This window comes from Durio zibethinus, chromosome 9 (genome assembly GCF_047325235.1).
Source record: "Durio zibethinus cultivar Kanyao isolate XHJ-2024 chromosome 9, ASM4732523v1, whole genome shotgun sequence".
In the NCBI taxonomy this organism is placed as follows: domain Eukaryota; kingdom Viridiplantae; phylum Streptophyta; class Magnoliopsida; order Malvales; family Malvaceae; genus Durio; species Durio zibethinus.
In genome coordinates, this window is record NC_143170.1 from 8040023 (window position 1) to 8056488 (window position 16466).

At 27.3% G+C, this 16466-nt stretch overlaps 1 pseudogene across 1 annotated transcript; it reads left to right on the top strand.

The window, feature by feature from the left end:
* Positions 1 to 12893: 12893 nt before the first annotated feature.
* On the top strand, positions 12894 to 14313 carry LOC111316713 (protein EXORDIUM-like 3 pseudogene; annotated as a pseudogene). The gene has a single exon (XR_016345145.1). The product of XR_016345145.1 is annotated as a protein EXORDIUM-like 3 pseudogene (transcript).
* Positions 14314 to 16466: the final 2153 nt, after the last annotated feature.

Sequence of the window (16466 nt, forward strand, 5' to 3'; positions counted from 1 at the left end):
TTTTGTTTTGTCCATATATGAAAACGGGTATGTATAAAATCCTGACGTGTGTGGATTCTTTCGGTTCTTTTTCATGCACAATGATTACTTTCCTCCATCATTCTCGTCAATAAGCGTTCTTTTTTGGACAACCTTTTATTAAAATCATAGTACAACAAATTAAGCTCTTTTTCTTTTCTCAACGTGATTTCCATTAATAAACAAACTTGATAGATATCTGAATCATTATTTGGCTTCAAAATGAAGCAATAAATATTGAAGGAATGAGATAGCAAAATGCTCGTAGCTATAGCCAAGGTATAATTGATCCTTGCAATTATTTTAAATTTTTTATATTTAATAATTTAAATTTAAAATTTTAAAATTTTTATTTTTGTTGAAGGTACATATTTTGAATGGAGGTGAGGTAAAAGGTAATCAAATTTGTAATAAAGAAATCAACGATTGTTGATTCAAGTAACAACAAGTTTGATTTTTTTAAAATAAATTTTAGATTTTGAATTTTATGAATAAAAAAAAAAGTTTAAGAGAATTTATCTTCTTATGAAGTTCTATCCGATTTGATTCTGGATTAATTGGAGTTCAAAATAATTTTCGGACATCAAAGAATTTCAGACCTAAAAAATTTTGTAATAAAAAACTTATGATAAAAAAATAGTGGAGTTTGATTTTGATGTGCATTTTAACACTTAAATTAATCTAAGTATAGAAGATTAAGATTGTAGAGAAAGGAAAAGATAAATTGTAAAAAATAATTTAAAAAAAAACTTAAAAGAGAAGTTAAAATAATATATTTAAAATTTTTTTATCGTATAAATGACATAAAATGGACAAAATGTGAATAATTAACAATTGATAAAAAATTTATATGAACTCAAAGAAAATTCGCGTGGATAATGTTTAATCATCCAAATAAATTAAATTATGCCTGCTAATGAGATGTTAATGAAAATAATTGAACAAGTTATCTTCATGTGCGAGAAGGTACAAGTAGTTGAGCAACTCCGAGGCGAGCATGCATGTAGGGTGAAGAGCTCGGACGTTAATTTTCTTTAGGCGAATGACGTGATAATCAAGGTGCGCTAACTTGAGTATAGAGGTTGATTTTATTGATTAGACAAGTAGACAAACAGTTCTCAAAATAGTACTCTTTTATGTAAAAAAAAAATGCTTATAGTTGAATTATATTTATCCACGACTTTTACTCTTGCGAAAGCGAGGAATTCCATAATCAGTGGGTTCAAACTTCAATCTATAGGAAATCAGCTGAAGATCACTGAGCTTTGAACGTTAATGTATAATGCCTAAATTGACTAACTCACCAGCTATGAAATTCAATCTTTTTCCACCTTATTTCCTGCCTGTCTTCTTTAATTATTTCTCTGCCTTTCCTAGTGAAAGCTGTACATATTGAATTTCCAAGTGCACCTTCATAATTTATAGCACTTGATAATTAAAAAAAAAAAAAACTTCAACTGCCAATTTTAATTCTTACATTTATAACTTGTCTGCATCATTTTACTGGGGACTGAGTTGTACCCAGCTTAGTTATAAACATTTTCATTGACCTAATTATTAATTAAGGTAATTTCATTTATTATTCCTAGTTTGAATTTCAAAACTGTGCCCTACGAAGAATAATTTATTTTGGCTGGAAAAATGTTGTTGGTGATCTATAATTTTTACGGTCAATTTTCTATCCAACAAATTAACATTGGTGATTTCATCGCAATTTCAAATCCAGGTATTTGAGAAAACCAAATCGCAGCAATCATTCTAGAGACGAGAGGAGGTCTCTTGAAAATGACTGGAAAAGACATTAGTAAAAAAAAAAAAAAATAATCAAGAAATAATAGCTTTAACTATTCTTAATTAATCGGGAGACATATAATATGCACTGTATATTCACAGCTTTATAAAATGCCTATACACATGGATAAAATGCCTTTAATTTAGATATATAAAGTTTAGGCTACCATCACATTAGTCTTGATAATTTGTATTTTGTGTTATATATATTTCATATAAAATACGTATAAATATCAAATTTATTATGTCATATATATTCATATCAACACATCAAACATGAATTATATTTTTGTTTTTTGTCAAATTTATATTTAATTTTTATAAAATTTTAAATTATATCACTTTTATTTTTGTCCATATCATATCATTTTATTATGGTCTAAAATTATCAAATTTATGTCCTACTGCCTTGGCAAGATATTTTTGGAGAAGACTTTCCATCATGCATTTGAACATTGACAAAGAACCAGTAAAGTCACACAATGAGTAACAATGGTCAAATTTCCCATCGGAGATTTCCCCCTAAGCACCTACTTGTACTTGGCTGATCCATTAAAACTATATATAGGGTTGAAACCAATAAAGTTAATTCCCCTATTGTTATATACTAGCACTCCTTCAATTTTTATCTGATTTTTTGCTTTTAGTTTTATATATACACGAACTAGTTGAAGTAATCTAGGCCCCATGTGAATGGACAAGCAATTTATAATGCAGCCCCGACCAAGCTGATTTTTTTGGTTCTGAAATCTGAAATGGGAAGACCGAAGACCAACCAATTTCCACCAAAAAGCTCATGAAATAAAGCTGAAAACTCCAGCCAACAAATTATCAGAAACCAGATTGGAGTTTTTAACATCACATTCTGGACCAGTTCAAAACTCCCCCCTCAGAGCAGTAAAAATAAAAAAATATCGAACTCTCTCTCAAAAACCCTTCTCTTTTACGGGTAGATGACAGCTTAAGTTAAGGGAAACCTCCATTGATTTACCCCACCTACTACATAGGCATTTCCCTCTGCCAACGGTACTTTGCTTTTGTTGATTTTAAATATTCTCTACATGAAAAAGAAAAAAAAAAAAAAAAAAGGAGCCTCCAAGTCCATGGATACTGCCTGCCTATGTATAATTCTCATTTAATGTATGCCCATAATCATCACGAACGCTTCTCGGAGGCATGCAACTTATGAACTCAATTGTTTCTTAATTTCAAACTAGTTGGAGTTGGCTATAATTTATCATTTCACTTCCACCAATTGTTCAATTATAATAAGGGATATGAGGTGTAAATAAAGAAAAGTTTGATAAATAGTTTGCGAATAAGTTCAATTTTTATTCGTTATGTTCATTTATTTCGTTTAAGAAACAATCATAATTAATATTTTAAAATTCATTAATTAAATAAATAAGTTATAAATATAACAAAGTTTCACTACAAAAAATTGATTTATACTGACGCTCAAAAAATCATCAGTAAAATTTAAAAATTCATTGGTATAGTATAATAAATCTTATACTAACGGTCAAAATATTTATTTCGATAAATTTATAGTCATCAATATATCTTTTATCGGTATAAATTTATATTGACAATTTTTAAACTGTCGAAATATGTAACAAAGATATATTGATGATTTTAGTTCGTCATTATATGTATAGCTATTGGTATAACAAATATTGTGTGTTTCGCATTATACCTTTTATCAATGGTTAGTCCTGTCAGTATAGACTCGTATATTTTAATTTTACCGATTAGATCTCCGTCAGTATATCTTTTACCAATTATCAATGCCTGTCAGTATAACCTTATATGTTTTAACTTTTACCGAGAGTCTATGATGACTATCAATATAGCCTGAAATATTCCAATAATAAAACACGTAGATATAAATTTTAAGGCATCAGTAAAAACTTTTTTTAAACTATATTTTCAATTATTAATATTAATTTATTTATAATCATAATATGATATGGTTTCATATAAAGTCAAAATACACAAAAAAAAAATAAAAATATATAATAACATTTGAAATAAAACAATAACCAAATTATTTTATAATCCATAAATTTAAAATAAGTCAAGAATTATCGTCATTGTACCAAATCCAAAAAAAAAAAAAAAATATTAGTATCTATGATTGAATGTCTACAAACATGATGTTCGAAAGAAATAAACAACTCCCCAAAGTAAGATGATACCATCCGAAGTTGGTCTAAATATATGTTTAATTAGTAAAACCTAATAAAGATTTCCATGTCAAATTAAGTTTTTACTAGTCAATTAACATAGAAAATGTTGTCAAGGTTAAGTCAAGCATACCAAAAACTATAAACAAATGAATTGCTGACAAGATTTTATCCACTGTTATAGGCTTCCCTTATTTCACCATTTCAAGCAATTGTTGAAATTACTGAATTCTTCAAAATTATTTGAAGGTCTCTAAAGGGCTGCTGCCCACCATCTAGATACGATGGATCTAAGATTTTGTTCATAAGCTGATTATCACTATCTACATACAAGGTAAATATGTAATTTAATAACTGAATTTTAGGAAATATTTTTTAAACAATGCAATTTACTATTTTTGTACTTGCACCAAGGTTGTAAACGTGTTGAGTCACTATTTGCAAAGATTTGGGTGTTTTTTGTACAAATTGTGTTGATCAATTTGCATTAAAGAATCCTCTTGTGCTATTACTAATGGTTGAACCTCAAATCCTTTATATATATTCTGAATAATATTTTAAAGATTGTTCACATCATATGCATATTTATATGCTGCAACTCTTGTTACAATGTCAAAACCACACAATTCATTTCCTAATCAACCATATTGTTATTTAAGAAATTTCATTGTTTTAGATAACAACAAATGCAGGAAAAGAATTTGCTAATGAAAAAATAAAGACAAAATTATCATTTTTTTCCTACACATTAAATTGCTTATTGAGGGAGAGATTTTACCAAATTTTCAGGATCTAATGAACGATTCAATATCACTAAAATTTTGAGCTCCCATGACAGAATCTATTAAATTTTAAAATATTACATGCGATCTTACGAAATATAAACAAAAAAACAAGCTCATAAGCATGCGGTTTGAAGAATCAATAATAATTTATCCATGAAAAGATGGATTTATAAAAGGCTAATTTCGATTAGGAATAATTTTGATGCCACATGGATACGTGATTTCGGTATAAAAAATGTGCAGCCCGTGACACAGAACCTGTAACCCAATGACCCGCAAACAACCCAAAGTTTCCGCGACGCTGTCTCGCTAGCAGCCGATACATATGATGTTTATACGCTTGGGAGAGATGTCAGTCTAGCGCATGCGTGTAAAGGGTCTGTGACATCACATTCAACAAGTAGGGTCCCTAAACCAGAAGAAAAACAGAGTCGCTCTCAATCTGAGCTGCGGAATTGTTACTGGCAGCTGTCATGATTACGAGCCGCGCAAATAACTCCGTGATTGGCAGCACCCAACACCGATCCATCCCCACCCATCCTCGTCTGCTTGCTTCACTACCACTTTTCTTTTCACACCATGCTTTTCAGTTTCTAGACTTCTAGATCTACTCCTCTCCTAATTTAGTTTAAATTTGATAATAATATAAAAATAATATAAATTAATTTTTAATAAAAATTAAAAAATATATTTAATATATCAATATAAATTTAATACTACGATTAAACGTAACATAAATATAATATAAATATGTAAATTATCAAATTTACTTTATTAATAAACTCTATTGTCTTCGCGGAGCGCTACAGTCTTGGGCTACGACAAGCACAGTTTCAGTTTCAAGTAAATTACATTTTGTGGTACATATTGTATATTAAAAAATACGAGTACAAAGGAAGAAGTTGGTAAATGCATTTTATCATCGTGTACAAAGAAGAAAGAGACGAAGTTTAAAAAACTTTGTAAACAAGTTTAAAGATTTGTCATTATTCTTTTATATTTAAAATTGTTTAGAATTAAATTTTCATCATTAAAATAATATTTTTTAATAATGATAACGTTTGACAGTTTTTAACTAAAACGCTAAAATTGCCATTGATCTTTTAATTCATATATATAATCCTTTACTATTGTGAGTGATCAGACTTTATTTGACGAAAGATGCTTAACCTAAGTAGCAGTTTCCAAATCTCTTTTTGAAGCTTACATTGCAAGATTTGTTTGTGAAAGTTTCGTAAGTTTAGTTTTTTAGTCAAAAATTTTGTTTAGGATTTCCTAAATATTATTTTAATGTTATTTTAATATTAAGATCATAATCCCTAATATTATATTTAATTATATAATTATATAATATTACATTAACAATTATAAATAATTTCATTTAAAGAAATAAAGTTTATATGATTAAGTTAGACTAAATGTTCGATTTGAAGCTTAGCGATTGAACATTTTCTTAATTAAAAATATTAATTTTAATTTGATTCAATTAAAAATTATATATATATATGTCATGTCCTCTAATCAGAACTTTTTAACATGTGCGTTATACGGGCCTTAAATTCAATTAGCCGTTACATTTAATCGTTAAATTATTTTTTGCAATTAAAAATGCTTCAATTTCTCTGACGCAAAATTATTTACAAAAAAAAAACCATGTTTGAGTTACAGATCTAAAACTTTCTCCGTCAAGCCCAGCAAAAATTTCAAACAACCAATAACTCAAGAGCTCTTTCTTCCTCCAAATCCTCACGCATGAAACACAATACAAAAAACAACTTAAAATCAAAACCCAATTTCCAAATTTTAAGTTAAATTTCATAATTCAAATAAAAGTTCATAAATATTTTAAGAACTCACTATAATAAGTAAGAAGCAACGGAGAGGAATCCAAAAGACTCAAAAGCGTGTCAAGTAAGAGTGCCAAGCAAGATCCCAGCGCAAATTCTGGAGGGAGAAAGCCCCCTTATTAAAAGTGGGATCTTCACCGTGGGCACACCGATCTTGTGTTAAAAGCTCAGGCCATGCATGAAGGCAGCAAAATATTGTTGACATCTAATGATAATCTTACACCTGTCAGCTAAAATTGTTAGCTTTGGCAGTTTAAAATTTAAGGCCCGGTTTCGTGTCAACGGGGCTAGGGTGCGGCGAGCTTCAGATCACGTATTTGGTATTGGGATTTATAGGGTTAGGGTTTAGGAATTTTGTAGATTTTTTTGGAGAGGTAATATGAGAATTGAAGAGTAGAAACCAGAGACGATTTGAGTGAAGATGAAGCAAATTAGTGAAGTAAATACATGATCATAAAAGTAATTTCATGATGCTTTTGCATATTGTATAACTTGATTTATCAAAATCACACAAATAGTACTTTGGTCAACTTTCATTCATTGCAAATTCAATTAAACGTAAAGTTAAGGCAATTTGTTGATACGAAATTAAAAGTTTTAAAAAAAATTGATAAATTAAATTTTATCTTTTGAACAAAACTTTTCCCGTGTAATCCAATTACGAAACTCTAATAATAAAAAATAAAATATATTATTGATCATTTAATTATATTTATAATTTTAAAATGATCATTTAATTATAAAATTTTTTAATTTAATCATTAAAATTTAAATTAATTTTTTTATAATTTAATTTTTAATCTTTAATAATATATTGAAATATTATTCTGTTAAATATCACATGATATTATTTTATTACTTGGTACACAATGTAACATCATTGAGATAATATTATAAATTAAAAAAATAAAATTTATTGAGATGACAATATTTTGTGAGATTAAAATATTTGATGTGATATTATTATGTTAATATATCAATATAGATTAACAATTGAATTATTAAAAAAATACTTATTTAAAATTTAATAAAATTAAAAATATAACAATTCAATAATTATTTTTAAAATACAATCACAATTGTGTTATCGGATATAATTTATCCTTAAAAAATACTCAAAATTTGCCACACCCCTCATCTGATTTCTGATTGGGTTTAGATTCTACAACCGTAACCAGTTTGTATTGACAGCATTTGACGTTTGAACGCTTTTCACGTTTTTATCTCCGCGTCTGCAACCAGACGTGGAGGGTCCGCGATATAAACAGAAGCTGAAGCCATGAAACATCATAGACGTGACAGGAGAAGTTAATCTACGACGCTTGTGTATTTTCCTTCTTTTTTTTTTTTCAACTATAAAAGAAATTCAATTTTGAAAACTTTGTTTAATCAAATTTCCTTGTCATTTTGTCCTCTTCCCCGACACTGTCCAAGAAAACTAAGCACTCATTTTAGCAGTGAAAAATTAAGATGGCCCTAGTTTAAAGGATTGTCCTGCAATATGAAGACACAAAAAGGGTCCCAGCCGTCGTAACAGGTACAAGAGTAAAAGGCCAAAAAGAGGGGATGTAATCGTAAATTAGACGAAGAGTGTTGGATTGAGATGGACGGAAATGATAGGGAGCTAGACTCTGCTACGCTGGAACCATTGACTTGGCATTTTGCCCTTTTTTTTTTTTTTTTATGAATAAAAATCTAGGGGCCTATAGACCTAGACTTAATACGTACATTTTGCCAATGCCATTTTAAATAACGATGGCAATCAAAGTAAGGTATAAGTCGAATAGAATATTTTTATATTTACTTTTAGTTTTTATATTTGAAGAATATTTTAAATTTAAATTTATTTTTATTTTTTTAGTATTTAATAAATAAAAATAATCTTTGTATTTCTTTTTTTAAATAATTTTTTTATTTTTATCTTACATATTTAAGTAATTTTTTAATAAATATGTATTTTTTAAATACAAATATATTAGTTCTAATAAATATAAAATAAAATTCATATTATTAAATAAAATTTAATTTATTAAATATATCCAAATATATATGAGATATAGGTATGAAACGGATACTATATTACTCATCTTCGTATCTGTATCTCATAAAAAATTTAAAACCATATTTATTTCTGTCCTTATCATAAAATTTAATACTCATCTTTATCTTTATTATAGTAAACATCATATTTTTATTGAATTTGGATAAGATTTATTAGAAATAATAACTCAAATATTATAAGAGATTTGTTTGAAATTGACTAGATATTACTTGATGAATAAGAAAAATTATAAAAGAAAAATTTTAAGAGAAAAAAATCTTGATAAGTAAATTAGTATGATTATAAATAGACAAGTCTTTTATAAAATTAAATATAAAAAAAATGTAAGAGAGTTATAAGATTTTATTAGGTAGATATCTCATAAAACTACTGGAGATTCACGTTTTTATAAATGTATATGTTTGAGTAGATTAGAAAAAAATAAAATGATTTATATAGGTATAGTTCATGAATATATATGGATATATGTTTGTTTGGATTGAGAATACTTAATAGTGCTAGAGGATAATAAAAGAATTTATGTGTATTGATTGTAAATGAGATTGATTTATTAATATATTTATAATTTTTTATAATTAGTAGATATTTTTTTATTAGTATATATAAGTTAATTGAGCTAAATTACGTTAAATTATTATTTATTATAAGATTAATTGATCGTTTGATTTTGTTTCTACTAACTTAGATATTTAATTGATCAGGGTTTTTTACATAACAATTTTATATTAAAGTTGAACTAACAACTAGTATCAAAGCTGGACTAATAACTAGTATCAAAGTTATTGTATTTTTAATAAGTTGTATTATAACTGTCATGATCCTAACAAGATTGACATTCAATTTTAAACGAGGTTGTTTGGTCATAAATTGCACTACTAACAAGTAGAAGTAGTCGTTTCACAATTATTTATGGTTAAATAATTAAATATAAAAAATATTGAATAGAATAAAGCAACAAAAAATTAGATAGAGTAATTTGTGTATTTATTTTATATTTATTTTGTATCAAATATGTATAAAATATAAAAATTATAGTATCATAATTTATATTGATATGTTACACAAGAAACATATTTTTATTTTTATCAATTTTATATATAATTTTTGTTAAAATTTTGAATTGTTTTATTTTTATATATTTTTCATATCATATTTAAAATTTATTAAATGGATTTAACTATAGGAAATACCTTCCATCTTCCTTTTCTTTTTAATTAAAAAGAATATAGTTTTATAGAGCCTCCCAATTTTATTTCTTTTATTTGTTCTTTTTAATTATTTCTAAAAAATATATAATGCATCATAGGTATAGCTGAATGACAAATTTTAAATGAAATTTTTAGGTAAAATTTGTGAAGCTTTTTACTAAAAAAAATTTAATAAAAATTTTAATAAATTAAAAATGATAAATAGATAAATTTTAATATAAAGATCAATAACATGTAAAAAAATTATTAAAAATATAATTTACTATTCAAATTTGATAGATACTAATCAAACAATAAAAATTATGTCAAAATTTTTACAGAAAGTACTCATCTAAATAATTTTTTTTTCAAATTTTATACACTTGATATTTGTAAAAAGATATTTTAATCTATCAACTTTAATTTTGGATTTTAATTTTTATTTAATCAATTTTAATAAAAAAATGTATGAATTTCACTTAAAATTTTGTCTAAATATTTTCCATAAATAAATTAGGTAGTAAAATTTTATGTACTTAAGTAAATTTAGTACATTGGCCAAAAAAAAAAAATTAATATCATGAAGAGTGTAGACTAATTGAATTATTTTATAAAGTTAACAAGTCACCGAAAGGGTAAATGCAAACAACAATGTCTCTACTTTTGATACACTCGATTTTGGGAAACAAGTATAGTATGTTTGTTTGGTCTTGGGAAAACATTCTCCTGTTTTATTAAAATTTAGCATGCTTTAAATGTAATATTTGACAAAATTTATTTATGATTTTTAATAAAGTGAAGGGAAATATTATTTTATATAGTAATCTTAATTAGGTCATGTTTGATGTATAAAATTATTGATATGATAGAATGATAATCATTTTATATCTTGTTTGATTTGTCTTTGATGAAAAGAATAGGTATTGCAATTAAGATTAATATCTTATTAGTATAAAATTATTCAATCCTCTCAATTTAATTATCTTGGTATAAGATTATTTAATTCTCTTCAAGTAGAGATGATTATTTTTAATCTATAAGATTAAACCTACATATCCAATTATATCCTTAAAAATTATATTAACAATTTAAATTGTATAAATTTTAAGAAATGATAATTTTGACAAATAAGTAAATTATCTTATTATAATCATTGCATATATCAAATACAAAATAAAATTATTTATTTAATTTAATCATATTCATAATATCAAATTATTCTATCTTATCATAATTTTATGTACTAAGCATGACCTTAAAGTTAAATTTAACAATGTCCATTAAACATTTCAATTTCAAATTAAATCATCTAATCCACCAACTTTCATTTATTTATTTACAATTTTGATCTCATTGTTATATTCATTTAATTAAAGATATAATAGATTGGTCTAATAGGTAGAATTTTCACTTACTAATAAAATGGTTACACTAAATATCATAAATGCAACTAATGCTATGTTTTAACAAGTCAATAGTAAGCACTTAAAAAAAAAAATTTAGACCATTAAACAAAAGTTGAAGCTTGGTTTAAATATAAAAAGTTCAATTAAAATTAAATAATCATTTAAAATTTTAACATTTGATTATAATCAAATAAAATTTTAAAACATTTTATTTTTTTTCTAATTTAACCTTTAATTAAAAATAAGTTGATTAAGGATCATTATTGTCAAGTGATAAATTTTGTTGAATAGAAAGTTCAATCGGATAAAAAATAATTATTTGAAGTTTAATTGAGTATAATTAATCGATAAAAATATAGATGATAATTTTAATTTTAGTTCATAAATTTTTTATATTTAGATTTTAAAGCTTTTATTTTGTTTGTAAAATCACAAAGGAAATTTTATGATAAGAGAATTAAAATGTGCAAGTAGTAATGATATACGATTTTATGTTTGTTAAAATTGATTGTAATCTTAGAAAGTGGTGTTATATTCCGACGAGAAAAAAAAAAAAAAAAAAACTCAATCTGGCTTTGTGGAACTGCAAAACCGTGAGACTAACTTTGAAGAGCAGCTTATGATGAAACTGATTTGCTAAACAGCATTTTGACGTTAGTGTGTGATCGACAATGGCGAAGCTATGAAAATTGGATAGGGGCAGGGGGAATAATTAATTTAAGAGAGATGAAAGTCAGGTATAATATCCGGAAAAATTAGTTATAATTTTATAAGAAGTTAAAAATTTGGGGATCGTGGCTTTCGCTGACTTATTTAGCTGGTTTTTGTTAGTCGAATTAATATAATGAGGAATCTAAATTTGATTTTAATTTAAAATTTAATTCGAATTTGATTAAATTTTAATTTTTAAATTTAAATTAAATTAAAAATAAAAAATAAATGATTTAAATTCATTTAATTATGTTTAATTATTAATTAAAATAAATTTAATTTATATATTGGATTTTAAATTTAATTATTTTGTTTAAATGTGAATTGATATATATAATTAAAATAATAAAATATATTTTAAAATATATTTATTTAATTAAATTTGTAAACTATTCAAATTAAATATTTAAATATAATTTACTTGATAAATTAAATTATTTAATTTTAATTTTAATTTAATAATAATTTACATAGTTTTAAATTTTATTTTAATTAAATTTGAATAATTTAGTAAGACTGATATATTATTTTTACGTCCACCGAATAGTGCGGTGCCTCGATCCATTTCAGCCACGTGGTCAAGCCATAGACAAGGATGCAAGTGGGGTGTGTAGCTCGATAAAACACAATGTACATCCCCAGAGGAACCCTCAAGGTCCCTTAAAATATTAATCCCCAAACTACCCTCATCCGCCATATTTTCCCGCGCTATCAGTAACAAAAAGTTGATCAGATCAGGCGACGACGACCACCATATGATTATCATCATACCCTATTCTGACTCCATAGGCCCCACTTTGCCACGCCAACGCCACCCCGCCATCACGTCAACTCCTCTCTTCAGTCGTCACTTTAAAGAATCTATCTGTCCTCCATTACTCGCAAATCAATGCCCCATAAAAATTCTAAAAACCTTTTTCTTTTTTTCGTTTTCGAAACCCCAAAGAGTAAAATTCAAAATTTATTAATATTAGATTTTTAAAATTAAATTTATGAATTCCCTCTCTCGCTTTATATATATATATATACGCCCGATTATCCTCGCAAATATTATAGAGTACCATAGCCTTCCATCTTTTTCCCACTATCTTCAAATCACTTGCTAAAAATGCACCTGGTTCCGGTGCTTCTCAGCTTCATCACCGTTGCTGCACTGCTGGTAGTTACTCCGGCCACCGGATATCGTCCATGGCTTCACTTAAAACCCAACAGCTCTGATTTATTGATCGGAGGCTCCAAGAAATTCGAGGGCTCATCTGAGTTCGTCCACATGAGATACCACATGGGCCCAGTCCTCACCGCTAACATCACTATCCACACAATCTGGTACGGCCGGTGGCAGATATCCCAAAAGAAGATCATCCGCGAGTTCATCAACTCAATCTCGGCCGTTGATGCCAAGCGCCCTTCGATTGCCGGGTGGTGGAAGACCGTACAGCTTTACACGGACCAAACAGGCGCTAACATCTCCCATACGGTGCGCTTAGGGGAAGAGAAAAACGATCGTTTTTACTCGCACGGGAAATCCCTCACGCGCTTATCGATACAGTCCGTGATAAAAAGCGCTGTAACTGCGAGTACGAAGCCATTGCCGATAAATCCCAAGAGTGGGCTCTACCTCTTGCTCACATCCGATGACGTGTACGTCCAGGATTTTTGTGGCCAAGTTTGTGGGTTCCACTATTTCACATTTCCATCTATCGTGGGCTACACACTCCCATATGCATGGATAGGTAACTCCGCAAAGCTTTGCCCTGGAATATGCGCGTATCCCTTCGCCGTACCAGAATACATGCCGGGATTGAAGCCGTTAAAGTCACCCAACGGTGACGTGGGAGTGGACGGGATGATAAGCGTGATCGGGCACGAAGTTGCTGAGCTGGCAACCAATCCACTGGTGAACGCTTGGTACGCCGGGCAAGACCCCGTGGCTCCCGTGGAAATAGCGGATTTATGCGAGGGTATTTATGGAACTGGAGGTGGAGGGTCCTACACGGGACAGCTATTGAATGATAAATATGGTTCCACGTACAACATGTACGGCATCAGACGGAGGTACTTGGTTCAGTGGGTTTGGAATCATATCGTGAGTTACTGTACTGGGCCGAATGCTCTTGATCAGTAATTTTTATTTTTGTTAAAATTTTTTGAATATTTTTGTTATTGTTTTGGACTTTCTCTCTCGTCTTTGATGTGTTTTGTGGTCTGGTTTTGAGGTGGCTGTTGATGATGATTAGTTAAGGTAGTTAAGTTTGTTAAATATGTACCTTTGCAATAGTTATTCCTAATACTATTTTTGTATACCAATAGATTGTACTTCAATTCTCACCTTTTCTAGTTACCCCTTTTGATCCAGTTTTTTTTCATTAATTTCTCGGCCCCCAATCTTCCAATTTGCGTGGATAATTCTCATACCAATTATAATTTTAAAACCCAACTTTTTCATTGTATAAAAAACACAATAATATCTATATATTATCTGGAGTTTAGTTTTGATTATATCTATATATTCTCACGCTTTAGTAGGCATTCAGCAATTTTAATGTTTAACTTTCAGTTCTATTCTAATACTGCAATCTTTTTTTTTAAAATGTATTAAACTTTTCTTTAATCTTTTTTAATCAAAGGTACAGACCCTAATTGGTATAATTTGATAAAAATGTATCCATCCGTTTTCAATTTTTTTTTTTTGTTTCTAAAACAAATGTTAACACAATTTCCTTGATTAATTTACAGCTCATTGAAACCTCCTTAATACTAGATTTGCTTACCACAAATTTATGTAGGTTGTCTAGTTGTGTATTTGACTAGGAACCTCACCCTTTCTCTGGAAAGGACAATGAAAAAGATTTTTGATTGTCAGATAAGTAAATTTTTGGTTGGGCTGGTAATCGTAAGTTTTTCAGAGGCAGGGTTTTTATGCACATTTCATGAGCAATGTTGCCAGGGATTTTGCTCTTTCTGCATAATGTCAGCAATGTGCAACTGTGTGTCTACTAAAACAACCTATTTCCGGACCCACCATTATCATCTTTTTATCTTTTTTTTTCCCCCCTTTTTCTAAAGAACATTAGTGGGATTTGCCCCTCGAGGCCTACGGCGATGTACAATACTATTTTCTTTTTCTTTTTAAAATTTAAAGTTTGAAGTGTATTAATATTATTATCATAAATTTAGTAGTTTTAAATACAAAAAATATATAAAATATATAAAATTAAAAAAATATTTCTCGTGTTTAAACATGTTTATGAAAATTTTAACACGATAATTTTACCTTTCAATTACATTGTGTGGATGCATTTCAATAGCATCCAGTGGTTAACTATCTTTTGAGGTGGCTGTCATCTCTAATTTTGCACCACTTCATTTATATTCAAATCAATCACTAATTTTAACTAATTTTCTATTTCTTCCGTTTTAAAATATTTATCATGTATTAATATTTATAAAATTTTAAAAAATTTTAATTTTAATATATTTAATATTAAAATTTAAATTTTTTTATAAAATTAAAATATCATAATTTTTAATGAAAATAATAAAAATTTTAAATATTAAAAACAATAAAACATAATTTTGAGACATAAAAAAACGATGAATAAAAAAATCGATAGAAGGTGTAGTTGTTTTTTATTTTATCATCTACTCATAAATTATTATAATTATTTTTAATTTTATGTGAACAAATCTCATAATCTAATTAAAAAAATCTGAAACAAAATTAGATATTTTAAGAAAAAACCAGCTGGATCTCATATTGAATAGATATAAAATCTTTTTGAGCATCAGTTTTGGAACAGAGACAAAAATTGACCTCATTTCAAATTTTGGAAACACCCAAGAGAGTAGTAGGTAAGAGGAGATGGAAGTGGCAGCGGGCAGCGGCGCATGAAGCTTAATTTTTTTGACCTACAATCCCCTAGTGCGAATAAAATATGACCTACAATCTTGTCGTGCTCTTTCCATGAGCCTGTTTTTAATTAGGGAAAAAGGCGAGGACTGAAAATTGCTTCATTAAGGGTCCCATTAATCTTCTTTATTAGGTGCACGCGGCTGAATCACTTTATAATCACATTCAACATATTTCATGTATATTAAAAGGAAAAGAAAAAGAAAAAGAAAGGAGTTTCTCTAAATTATAAAGTTTGTTCTTTTTTTTTTCATTTTGATTTTTTATTTTAAAAAATATTGAAAGAATTTTTGTTGATTTAATATAATAAATAATTTTTATTATATTAAAAATTAGTAAATAATTAATTTTTAAAATAAAATACTTAATAAAAATAATTCATGAATACACTTTGAAAATAAACTATTTAATGGTTATTTTACATTATCAGCTCAATACGTTACTATATTTAAACATATTTCTCATCATAATTTTTAATTTTATCATTGAATAATTAATCTCATTATTATTATTTTTAATTTTATCAAAATTAATTTCATATTTTATTCAAATAAACTTAAATA